At 51.1% G+C, this 8,878-nt stretch overlaps 1 long non-coding RNA gene across 1 annotated transcript; it reads right to left on the bottom strand.

Moving 5' to 3' along the window:
* Positions 1–73: 73 nt before the first annotated feature.
* On the bottom strand, positions 74–4,675 carry LOC129391762 (uncharacterized). The gene is made up of 3 exons (XR_008616440.1): positions 4,545–4,675; positions 3,503–3,732; positions 74–1,926 (listed from the first exon to the last, which is right to left on the bottom strand). It is a non-coding gene; the product is annotated as an uncharacterized lncRNA (long non-coding RNA).
* Positions 4,676–8,878: the final 4,203 nt, after the last annotated feature.

Raw genomic sequence — 8,878 nt, 5'->3', positions numbered from 1 at the left:
CGCAGGCTCAGCGGCCATGGCTCACGGGCCCAGCCGCTCCGCGGCACGCGGGATCCTCCCGGACCGGGGCACGAACCCGTGTCCCCTGCATCGGCGGGCTGATTCTCAACCACTGTGCCACCAGGGAAGCCCCTAAGCCTGGTTCTTAATTTAAAAAATGAAGAGACTAGACAATGTATACAAGTGCCTGGCACAGAGCTAAGTACCATAAATTGTAGCTTCTATTGGTCTTCATGATTTGGGTCGATGTTCAGGTACTAGTCACTTTAAAGACTAGTAAAGTAAGCTTAGCCAACAACTCAGTCACAAGACACTGCTAGTGTTCTCTACTCTCCTGAAGTTAAGTTCTACTGCATTTCATAGAGGAAATTACATCAACCTTAGCACTATTGACAATTTGGGTCAGATGACTCTCCGTTGCGGGGGACTGCCCCTTGCATCCTAGAATGTTTAAGCCCTTTGCCTGACCTCTACCCACTAGACACACCCCAAGCTGTGACTGCCAAAACTGTCTCCAGACATTGTTCAATGTCTCCTAGGGGACAAAACTGCCCCAGTTAAAAACCACTCGTCTAGCACTTTCTGCAGATGGGAATTCTCAGCCACCTCGGTAGGCAGCCCTGCAGGAGGACAAAGGTTTACTCGCTCTCCCATTTACTCTTATCTACTCCTCTGGGCTCCATCATTCATTAGTACCTGTAATTCAAAGGTGACCATAGAAAAATAAATTTTTTGGCCCAATTTACTGTCAGAAGCTGCTTTAAGTCACAGGAAGGAATGCTGGCCTGGCTGTCTTTTCATTTCTCTATACAGTCATACAAAATGCTGTACTTTAATATCAAGGAATCTGCTATGTCCTAATTACTTTACATAAAATGTTAAAAGGCCATTGACCTTAAGACGACTTATAAACCATGTTATTACCCAAACTGACAAAGTATGTCTTCATTGGGAAGGTGAGATGGAATTTATGCAGTGACTAATACCCTGGAAAGAAACGGCTCCCCTGTTTGCATGGCTGAAGCATGTTTACTGTACATAAAGTGCTATGTTAAAGTCCAAAAGACTCTGGACACCTCTTGATTATTCACAACGAATTCACTGTCTATTTTTCATTTTAATAACTGCACCAGAAAGCAGGAGCCATTTCTTATCCACTGTGCATGCCGGCACCTAGCACAGAGCCTCCAACAGAGGCGGCAACTCAGTAAATGTTGGTTGAGTAAATACATGGTCATATATTCTGCTTAATTAAGTACTCTGTTGACAAAAAAAAAAAATGAAAGAAACTTTCTTTGCTCTCGTCCAACAGGAGCTGAAAGAAAAGATCTTTTAAGAGAAAATAATTACAGTCTGCTCCCTTTTACTCCAAACCCAAACAACTGGAAAATTCAATTAACCAAAAAAATTTTGTAGGCAAAAGTTGGGGAAAGCAGCCAAACAGATAAGGCCCAAAGTTCAAGCAATCACGAACATTTGTTCAACTCCCACAAGATTATAAAAGCCAAAGTCGCTGGCACAAGAGGGCAAGAAGGCAACCGGGAGGTGGGAAGCAGGAAAACAGGGGTGGATCAGCCTCAGGAGGTTAGCTGCCATCCTTCAGTGGACAGTTTGTTTTTGTTTTTAACGTCAAAACTTTAGAGGTAAGAGTCAACGTCTCACGCAAAGCCTTGACTTACAAATTACTTTTCAAATGGATATGAGCAAAAATTTAAAGAATATTTAGAAAGATATCTGATCATATTTTTGTTAATTTTTCAAGTTTCCTTATCTTTTCTTTTCCCTTCTCCGGTCCCGCGGGGCAAACAACAGGTTCTTAAAAAGCTGCGTAAAAGACACTCCATTTACTCCTTTTGTCTAGAGAAACTTAAGGCCCACCACCATCACAAGCTTCTCTCTGCAAAAGATTTCACCACGCCCAGCATTCTATTCATAAGAGAAAAAAACAGTCAGATTTAAATTGTATTTTTAAAGTATTATTTTAAGATCATTGCCCAGTATATAGAAAGGGTATCACATTAACATTAGAAATGGGGCAAATAATAGTGTTTAAATGCATTCTCTGGGCTTCCCTGGTGGCACAGTGGTTAAGAATCCGCTTGCCAATGCAGGGGACACGGGTTCGAGCCCTGGTCCGGGGAGATCCCACATGCCGCGGAGCAACTAAGCCCGTGCGCCACAACTACTGAAGCCTGCGCGCCTAGAGCCCGTGCTCTGCAACAAGAGAAGCCACCGCAATGAGAAGCCCGCACACCGCAACGAAGAGTAGCCCCCGCTCGCTGCAACTAGAGAAAGCCCGCGTGCAGCAATGCAGACCCAACACAGCCAAAACTAACTAAATAAAATAAATTTATTAAAAAAAATACATGCATTCTCGTCCACCTTTGAGACCAAAACCTCTGTTTCCACTTAAAACACTTCCAGTTTATCATTTCCAGTACACAAATACATTATCATGTTTAAGTGGTCCGTATTAAATTAGCTTCAATTTCCTGGTATCATATAAGAGGAATTTTCCCAATTTAAATCTTACACCATTTTTTAAAAGTTTCACTCAAAAATCTAGACTTGGTTAAAAAAACCCAAAAAATAAAAAAAACGCTTTCCTTCTCCAAAACTTCAATATGGGAATGGAAGCCTAGAATTTCAAAAACCATATATGCTTACAGAATCCATATGGTAGTCTCAGGCTATATACTTATTGGTAGGTGGTTCACACAAATCATGGCGTATCTGACCAATTTCCTGTTGCATAAAGATTATATTTGCTCTGAAAAATGTTAAATAAGCATTTTTAAAGACTGAAGGTAAAGACTAGATTGGAACCTTATGTAACCAAAATGGGAAAGCACGTATAGCGTCACCACATTAAAGGCCTAAAGCTTTTCAATATGTATTCTTCCTAAGCAAATATGAGCATGAGTTTCCAAAGGCAAAGCTACCATCCCAGAAGCCCTTGCTTCCTCAGTGTAAAGAATGGGGAGGGTTCTGTTCCTGGAGATGAGCTGGGGAGGGAAAGGCTTTGCAAAATTCCAAGGGGCTCATAAGTTAAATGTATGCTATTCTGCAAATGCTCACATTTCCAAAGAACAACATAAAATTTACATTAAAACTGTCTTAATCAAGATAACGAAAAAAAATTATTCCTGCTGCTCTATAAGCTTGCCATAGATTTGATAACCCAGGAAAGAATTACAGGCAATTACAAAATGATGGCTCCAATTAGGAAATCTGGATCTATTCCAAATTCAAATCAAAGGGGGCTCAGATAATCCCGATGGAATAATTTAAAAGAATATAGGGGACTTCCAGCAAAGACATAGGTTTATTCTATTCCTACGTCTTCTGAAAGCCAAGCAGAATGCTACAACGACGTATCTCTTGCACTTCAGGAAATTCAAAAACCAAACCTGGAGTCCCCTTAATAAACCTTGTTCTCTTCTTTTCCCAAGGGGTCTCGCTGGTACAGGGTTTTTATTGTAAAGGGCAAATCAAAACAAACCTGAGAATCCCGCAGTCTCAAACGCAGAAGATAATATAGCACCGAACACGAACCACACACAATCTTTCCTTGCTGATTTCCAAACCTCCACCTAGTCCTGGACGCCTTAGAAGAGGCCGCGAGGAATGGAAGAGAAAGAGAAACTTCGAAAGCAGAAACCTCTCTCCCAGAGCCTAGAACTGACGGCACCTTGTAGGGATTTCACGCTTTTTGAGACGGAAAGGTCACACCTGCAGTTTTGAAAATCCACCTTCTAAGGCTCAACCCATATTACAAAACCTTCCTCCTGCTTCTCTAGGTTTCGCGCTGGAGCTGAAAGCCTCCCCCCCGCCCACCCCCATTCGCCAACCCCCCGCCATCCCCTTAGAGAAGAACCAGCGCGGGTCCTCCCCCTCCTCCTCCCCACCACAGCATCCCCGACGAGCAAACCTTGGAAGCCCCTCACCTCCACTCCCTCCCACGCCCACCCCCGCCCGCCTCGCCGTGCGAACCGAGGCCGGTTCCCCCTTCACTCCCTCCCCGTCCACGAGGAGGAAACCGAGGGGAGCCCCCCACTTCATCTTCACCCGCTCTCCCCACCCGGCCGGCTATCCTCGTTGAGAAAACCGAGAGGTGCCCCCCACCTCGCCCCACACCCCCACTGCCCGCCATCCTCGGGCAGAAAGCCCAGGGGCCCCCTTCCCTCTCTCTCCACTCCCCACCATTCCGCAGAGGAAACCGGGGAGAGCCCCCTCCTCCCTCCCGCTTCCCACACCTCCAGGCGCTCCCGGTCCCCTCCGCCCGCCACCCCTGCGGCGAGAGCCCGAGGGAGGCTGAGGCACGCACCGGCGGGAGGGCAGAGGAGGGGACCCCGCGGCCGGCCATCCCGCAGCTCCCGCCCCCGGCCGGCCGGCCGAGGCCCGAGGCCCCAGATACCCGCCCCAGGGGCCAGCCCGCGACCGGCGGCGGCGGGGCAGGAGGGCAGCCGCTCCCCCGGGACGCGGGCCCGCTGGGCGGGAGGCACACACGCATGCACGCACACGCGGAGAGAAAGCGGGCTTACTGCCTGGGGATGCTCGCCCGCGCGGCTGTCTCGGCGGCGGCCGCTGCCAGCACCGAAACCAAGGCGCGGCGGCGGCGGCGGCTGCGGACTGAGCCCCCTCGGCCGGGCGGTGGATCTAGGGCGCGGGAGGGGCGCGAGGGGAGGGGCACGCGGGGGAGGCGGGGAGGGAGGGCGCGTGCGAGCGGGGGCGGGGGCGGGCGCGGCTGGCCCGGGGCGGGGCGGGGCGTGCGCCAGCCGGGGCTCGGCCTGCGGGGGCTGCGGTGCGGGGCGCGCGCGCGCGCGCGGGAGCCGGCCGGGCCGCGGGCGGGGCGTGGGCGCCACGCACCCCGCGCGGCCAAGTGCCCCCGCCTCCGGGGCGGCCCGCTGACTGCAAGGCGCGGCCGCGAGGGGAAGGTGGCTGCGAGGAGACCGGGGCGAGCGCATTCCTGGAGGGCCGGCTCCCGCCCCGGAGGCCGAGGGGAGGGCGGGCTGGGGGCGCCCGGGGCTCCCCCGCCCTCGCGCCGCAGCCCTCGAGGCCGGCGGCGCGTGGGAGCGGGGGCGGGGGCGGGCGCGGCTGGCCCGGGGCGGGGCGGGGCGTGCGCCAGCCGGGGCTCGGCCTGCGGGGGCTGCGGTGCGGGGCGCGCGCGCGCGCGCGGGAGCCGGCCGGGCCGCGGGCGGGGCGTGGGCGCCACGCACCCCGCGCGGCCAAGTGCCCCCGCCTCCGGGGCGGCCCGCTGACTGCAAGGCGCGGCCGCGAGGGGAAGGTGGCTGCGAGGAGACCGGGGCGAGCGCATTCCTGGAGGGCCGGCTCCCGCCCCGGAGGCCGAGGGGAGGGCGGGCTGGGGGCGCCCGGGGCTCCCCCGCCCTCGCGCCGCAGCCCTCGAGGCCGGCGGGGAGTCACGAGTCACTGCAGACAGCCGCGGCCGGCGCTGGGGAGGTGGGAGCAACAAAGAGAGTCGAGCGAAGGTGGCCTCACCGGGGGCCTACGCTAGCCAGCGCACCCCCTGCAAAGCGGCCCGTGTCCGGAGCGCGCCCCGATTCGGCCCCAGACTGCAGGAGCCCCGTGGTTCTGAGCGACGCCGAAGGACCCACCGGCGACCCTTCCCCTTAGTAATTGGCCGGGGGGGGAGCGAAAGGAGCCCCATCATGAGCCCAGAGCTACCATGCAGAGGGCTTTGCATCATTCGAAAAGGCACTGATGGCAAAGCGGCACGTGGCTACTCATTCATTCACTCAACCTTCGGTTTACTGGGCCCTCACCGTGTGCCAGGCACAGTGCCAGGCGCTGAGGATACATGGCAGAGTCAAGCAGAACACCCTCCACCCTGCCCTGGGAGCTTGCAATCTAGTGGGGAGACAGACAATTAAGAAGTGAGAAAATAATCAAATTTGGGATTAGGCCTGTGCAGCAAAAGGAGAGGGTGCAAATTGTGTGGTTAGGAAAGGAGGAGGTGGCATTTAAGCTGAGCCCTGAAAGTTATGGAAGAAACAACCATAGGAAGAGCCAGGGAAAAGCCTTGCAAAAAGAGGGAGCAGACATATGAAAGCCAGGAGGGGGCAAATCTTAACTGCTTTAGGACTAAGAGGTGGTGGTTGTTATTGGCACCAGGAGAGCTGGGGAGGGTAGCATAAGCCTGGACAGGCTGGCACGGACCAGATCATGGACTGCATCCTAGTCAATAGTCAGACGGTTTTATTCCAAAATCAATGGGAGGCTAGTGAATGAATGGCTTCACCCCTGGGGCATGACATGACCTGATTTACATTGCTTTCCTATTTCTTTTTTCTTTTGGGATAATTGTAGATTCACATACGTTTGTAAGAAATAATACAGAGAAGTCCTATGGACCCCTTACCCAGTTTCCGCCGCTGCAAAACTGTAGTACAAGATCAGCACCAGAATACTGACATTAGTACAATCTACAAATCTTATTATTTCCCTGGTTTTACTTGTACTCGTGTGTGTATTTAATTCTATCCAACTTTATCACGCGTAGACTCATATATCCACCACCACAGTCAGGATACAAAATAGTTCCATCATTACAAGATTCCATCCCGTTGCTCCCTTAGCCTCAACCCCCTCCCCATTCCCCCCAGTCTCTTGCCATTGGCAACCATTCATCTGTCCTCCATTTCTACAATGTTGTCCTGTCAAGAATGTTATGTAAATGAGTCATACAGTTTGTAACCTTTGGGGATTGGTTTTTTTCACTCAGCTTAATTCCCTTGAGAGTCATCCAAGTTGTGTGTATCCATAGTTTGCTCTCTTTTATTGTCGAGTGGTATTCTAGGTCCTATTTGTATTTTTATTTATTTATTTATTTATTTTTAACATCTTTATTGGAGTATAATTGCTTTACAATGGTGTGTTAGTTTCTGCTTTATAACAAAGTGAATCAGTTATACATATACATATATCCCCAATATCTCTTCCCTCTTGCGTCTCCCTTCCTCCCACCCTTCTAGCTGGTAACAAAGAACCAAGCTGATCTCCCTGTGCTATGCGGCTGCTTCCCACTAGCTATCTATTTTACATTTGGTAGTGTATATATGTCCATGCCACTCTCTCACTTCGTCCCAGCTTACCCTTTCCCCTCCCCGTGTCCTCAAGTCCATGCTCTAGTAGGTCTGCGTCTTTATTCCCATCTTGCCCCTAGGTTCGTCAGAACTTTTTTTTGTTTGTTTTAGATTCCATATATATGTGTTAGCACACGGTATTTGTTTTTCTCTTTCTGACTTACTTCACTCTGTATGACAGACTCTAGGTCCACCCACCTCACTACAAATAACTCAATTTCGTTTCTTTTTATGGCTGAGTAATATTCCATTGTATACATACATGCCACATCTTCTTTATCCATTCATCTGTCGATGGACACTTAGGTTGCTTCCATGTCCTGGCTATTGTAAATAGAGCTGCAATGAACATTGTGGTCCATGACTCTTTGAATTATGGTTTTCTCAGGGTATATGCCCAGTAGTGGGATTGCTGGGTCGTATGGTGGTTTTAAGGAACCTCCATACTGTTTTCCATAGTGGCTGTATCAATTTACATTCCCACCAACAGCGCAAGAGGGTTCCCTTTTCTCCACACCCTCTCCAGCACTTATTGTTTGTAGACTTTTTTTTTTTGTAGATTTTTGGATGATGGCCATTCTGACCGGTGTGAGATGATATCGCATTGTAGTTTTGATTTGCATTTCTCTAATGATTAGAGATGTTGAGCATCCTTTCATGTGTTTAAAAGACTACCTTGACTACCATGTGGAGAACGATTCAGAGGAGACTGAGGATCGAAACAGGAAAACCAGTTAAGGTGCTTTCCCAGTAGTCCCTATCAAAGCGGATGGTGGTTTCGATTAGGGCGGTGCCTGTGAAGGGAAGTGGAAGGATTTGATGGAACAGGTTCGGAGAGGAAATGGAGTTGAAGTAGAGACAGCATAGTATAGACAATTGTTTCGCGATGTTTCACTGTAAAGGGGAACAGAAGTGGAGTGGAACGGGAGGGACAATTAGGGACAAGAGGAGATTTCTTTCTCTCTTTTTCATTTGAGAGATGAGAGCATGTGGAGGGATAATCAGTAGGGACGGATTGCTGATGGGAGAGGCCTGCCTAGCCCAGAGCAAATGAGAGCTGGGGTCCACGAGGAGGACGGGCCCTCCAGCTGCTGAAAGGAATCCTCCGCTGTGAAGATGCTGATCAGGGGGCTGGGTGGAGGGAGGCCAGCCGTAAGTACAGATCAAGCAAATCCAGTCTGATGACTCCTATTTTCCCCAGGGGTGCACAAACTGGGCGCTGGCCTCCCTTATGAGAGAGCCTAAGCCCTTGCAAGGTTCCCTTCTTTCCCCCTGGCACCAGGCGCGTGGCCCTTCCCTTTTCTCATAACGAGCCCTCAGAAGCACTGACGTTTGGTCTTTCTGCTTGGCAGGAGAGGCTGTGGCTTCACGCTTGCTAGGAAAAGAAGTCGATCTGCCCGACCCTGATCCCAAGAAGGTTCTGAACAATGAGCTCCGCTGCAGGCAACTCCCGGAGTAGAGTAGCAGCCCAGCGCCCAGCCCCCAAACAGCCAAGAGACATCCAAGATGGAGGGCTCTATGAAGGGCCCTCTCCCAGGGAACCTTCTGGCCATCCTTTGGCACTCATCAGTGTTAGTTGTGTTTTATTCCTCACAAGATCCTTTTCTTCCTCCCCACTTCCTTTCTCCATCTTTCCTTCCCCCTCCTCTCCGCCCTCCACCTTCTTTCCTCCCTTCTGCCCTTCTTCAGATATTCCTGATGTGCTCCTACTAGGTGCAAGGCCCAGATCTCCCACGTTGCCCACACTTGGTCTACACCCTAGGCCAGCCCTGTCT

This window comes from Physeter macrocephalus, chromosome 21, assembly GCF_002837175.3.
Source record: "Physeter macrocephalus isolate SW-GA chromosome 21, ASM283717v5, whole genome shotgun sequence".
Classification (NCBI taxonomy): domain Eukaryota; kingdom Metazoa; phylum Chordata; class Mammalia; order Artiodactyla; family Physeteridae; genus Physeter; species Physeter macrocephalus.
Note: the sequence above shows the minus strand (reverse complement) of the source record. Positions and strands in the feature narration are given on the sequence as shown.